Source organism: Theropithecus gelada, chromosome 15, assembly GCF_003255815.1.
Source record: "Theropithecus gelada isolate Dixy chromosome 15, Tgel_1.0, whole genome shotgun sequence".
Lineage (NCBI taxonomy): Eukaryota > Metazoa > Chordata > Mammalia > Primates > Cercopithecidae > Theropithecus > Theropithecus gelada.
Genome location: NC_037683.1, coordinates 14,642,639 through 14,646,513, shown reverse-complemented (window position 1 = coordinate 14,646,513; position 3,875 = coordinate 14,642,639).

Here is a 3,875-nt window from a genome sequence, read left to right as displayed (position 1 = left end):
TGCCCTAGGACCCAGAGCCTTCCAAACCCGCTGAGGCACAAGTGCTTTCCTCCAAGGCTGCAGGTCGCCAGCTGATGGGGGCATGACAGGGGCTGGGCAGTGGCAGCGGGGACTGTGGGAGGGTGAGGACACCCCAGGTCCAGCTCAGGGAGAGGACTGAAGCCTGGGGAGCTCAGCCGGGCCCAGGGGAGCCATGGGGACCCTGCCCGCTGGTCGCTTCCCTCGGGGAACACTCCTTCCATCTGAAACCCACACGGCCCCAGCCTCGGCCAGGCGACTGTTTCCAGTCAAGGCAAGAGCCCTGTTTACCAGGCTCCTCCCAGGGGCAGGCTCAGTGCTCAGCCCAGGCACCTGCTGATTCTGAGCCAGTGAGGGGGAGGTGGAGGTGCCTTTCTCCACCCATTGCGCGGATGAGGAAGTTGAGGCACAGAAAGGCGCCGCCGCTAGCCAGAACCCGAACAGAGCCAGGGCCAGGCCCCCACTGGCGCGGATGGGGGACTCCAGGCACAGCAGTAGCCACACGGGTGTAAACGTAGGGCCACGTGAACCCGGGTCCGTGGGATCCCAGGCCCCGACCAGCCCCCATCCCCGGCTGGCATCTCAGTCCCGGAGAGTCTCAGCTTCCCCTTCTGCAGAATGGGTTGGAGGTGCCCCCCATAGGCCCGCCCAGACGCCCCCCGGGGCCAGCGCCCCTCCCCCACCTGCCCCACCCCCACCCGCGGGCGCCGCGGCTGCAGGAACAAGAGAGCGGCGGCGCCTCTGCGCTCAAGTGACAGCGCCTTTGTCTCCGCTGAATGGGTGCGTTGCTAGGGCCGCTCGTAGCAACGGAGCCGCTTCCACCTGGGCCCCACCCTCCGGACCCCCCACCCGGCCCGGCTCTCTGGACGCCTCCACTTCCAGTCCCGACCCCACCCCGCAGGCCACTCAGCGGCCGGAGTTGTGAAGGCGCGGGGCAGCGGGGGCTGCCAAGCTGTGTCCCACACGGGGCCGCCACCGCCCTTCCTGAAAGGCCGCGGAGCCCTCGGGGCATGCGGGTGTTCCAAGGATGGAGAAACTGACTCACAGCCAGCGAGGACTGGCCAGGGTCTCCCCCAGCCTCAGTTCCCAGAGCCCATCCATCCCCGGGTTCTCCACCAGGATCCTCTGCCAGCCCAGCCCAAGGGCGCACTTTCCCACCAGGTTTCTAGGGAGTGTCTGGGAAACTCGTCGCCAGACCCTGCCCAGCTCAGCTCTGCTGGGACCCCAGACCCCAGAAGGGCGCAGCGGGAGTCCCTGAGAGCCAACAGCGGCCCCTACTCCGGCGGCCTCAGCCTCTGACTTTTCCTAAAGGAGTGTGGGCCTCAGCCCCCTGCTCCCCTAACCCACCAGGTCCCCAGGCTCTTTCCCCCAGTCTTTGCCTGTCTGTGATCCGCTCCTTCCCACCTGCCCCGAAGTTCCAAGGGGCGCTGCAGTGTCTGGTAATAAATAGAATTGTTGGGTTCTCCTGTCCTCTGGGAGTCGTCCTGGCCTGGGCAGAGGGAGAGGACGCCGGGCCCTCTGGGAGGAGGGAGGAAGCCAGAGAAGCTGCCACTTGGCTTTGGGACTCCAGGGCATCAGCCTCATCATCAGGGTAGGCGCAGCCAGCATTTATGAGCGCTTGCTGTATCACTGGACGGTGCTGAGCCCTTTACCACCTCAGAGTCACGGGTCCTCACTGCCGTGCTGAGCCACCGTCACTCCTGCTGTGCAGAGGAGGACACAGGCTCAGACCACTCAGGCCTGGGGTCTCCCAGGCCCTGTAGCAGAGGTGGCAGGGGTGACAGTTGGTATGAGTGGGAGCCACCTAGGCAGACAGCTCGCAGGTAAGTTGCTAGTCTGGACACCTCCAAGTCACACCATGGGACCAGGACCTGCCACCACAGTTGTGTGGCTGTGGGTAAGGTCATTCTGAATCTTGGTCTCTTCTCGGTAGAATGCGTTTCAGGGCAGGGAGGGGAGCAGGGATGTGAGGGCTCTGCACCAGGCCTGGTTCCAGGGTGGACCCCAAGGCTGGCGGCAAGGAAATGAGGGCCCAGGCTCTGGGAGTGGAGGCACACAGGCAGCCAACACTGTCCTGCTGACGCCAGCCTGGCTCACATCCTGCTGGGGCCAGGTGACAGGTGACACAGCATAGCCAGTACCTCCAAGCAGCTCCCGGGAGGTGGGGCAGGGCTGGATGAGAAGCAGATGGGACCCAGTAAGGCATGCATAGCTCCCAGGGGCCTCCAGCTTCCACGCTGGACCCTGCCTGGGTTGAGTCTGGGACAAAATCTGTCCAGGGTGTTGGCCCCACCCACACAGGTACAGGGCCCAGGTGCTTCTTGCTGAGGATGGTTGTATAGCCTCTCCATGCCCATCCGTCCTCTGTCGAATGGGGGACATCATACCCACCCAATGGGCCATGCGAGGGGTCCGCACAGTCCTGCACTTGGTTCCTGGCACAGCCCTCAGCAAGCACTCAGAAAGTGTCAGCTGTGGCCCGAGTCAGCTGTGGCCTGGGCTGTGGGGGCCAGAGCCTGTGGCCCAGAGGAGGTTCAAGGCCTTGAAGGCGCCAGACTGGGGAGGCAGTCCAGAGAGAAGACAGCATGGCTCCGTGGGGCCAGTAGAGCCCCTGCCGTGTGCTGGGAACACTGGGCCAAGTGCGGCACTCTATCCTCAACGGGGACAAAAGGGGCGGGACCCTGAAGGGGCAGCAAGGAGGCAGGCAGGGCACTTGGTGGCCCCCCAACCACCTGCATCTCAGCACCCTCACCTTCAATGGGCTCCTGTCACCTCAAAAACCCATCATATGGGCTGTGGGGGAGGGGACAAATGTGGGACCAAGGGGTCCCTTCCCATCCCCCACCTTCCTCCATTCCATATCCCCCTTGTCCCCTACACACAGCCTCTCTTTACTCTCCAGTCAGAGTAACTTCTAGGTCCCCAAACACAGCCGCTGATACCCCTCCATCCTTCTGCTCACACTGTTCCCTCTGCCTGAACTGTCCCCACCTCCTATCTAGCTGGTGAACTCCTGGGCATCCTTCAAAACCCAATTTGGATGACACCTCTACTACAAAGTCTTCCTGTTCTGAAGACCCCCCCATCTCTCCCAGGAGCAGGGTCAGTCACTTCCTCATCTTGTCTGTCTCAGTCATATGAAGTATCACATCAGATTGCAGTCTAGTTTAAGATAGTCTCCGCCTACAAGACTGGACATTGCCCAGGGCAGGAACTAGGGCATCTGCAGGTGCCAAGAAGAAGAGGGACACCTTTTTCTTTGCATAAAAGCCACTGTCAAGCTGTGTGCCTAGGGCTACATCACCCTAGAGGGGACATGCTTTTCTAATTTGCATGAAGCATCAGGAGGCTGAGGGTGACCCTGGACATGAACTAGTCAAGTTGATCAAAGTGGATCAGGACGACAGAGCTTTGTACTGTGGCTGTGCCCCTCTTAGCTGTGTGACCTTGGGCAAGCTGCTTCGGCCCTCTGTGCCTCAGTTTCCTCATCTGTAACCTACAGAAGTGGCTTCAAACAGCAGTCAGTGTGACCAGATGAGGCGGGAAGCGCTGGGCAGGGGTCCTGGAGCGGAGGAAGCCTCAGATGGTGGCGGTGCTCACTGCCGCCACCACGTGGGGCCAGGGAGGAATCTGTGAGGGATGTGGTGGGGCAGACAGGAAAGGGCAGGGCTCTGAGGGGTCTGGTCTCCCAGGTCTGTGGCTCATGGGCCCTTGGCAAGTGCCTTCCCCTCCTAGAGTATAACCCCTGCCTCACAGGGATGCAACAGGTACAGTGAGATGAGGGTGACACACAGCAGGTGCCCCTTAAATGACTGCTCCTTCTGCCCCAAGATGGGGGCTGAGCCTGCATGGCCAGG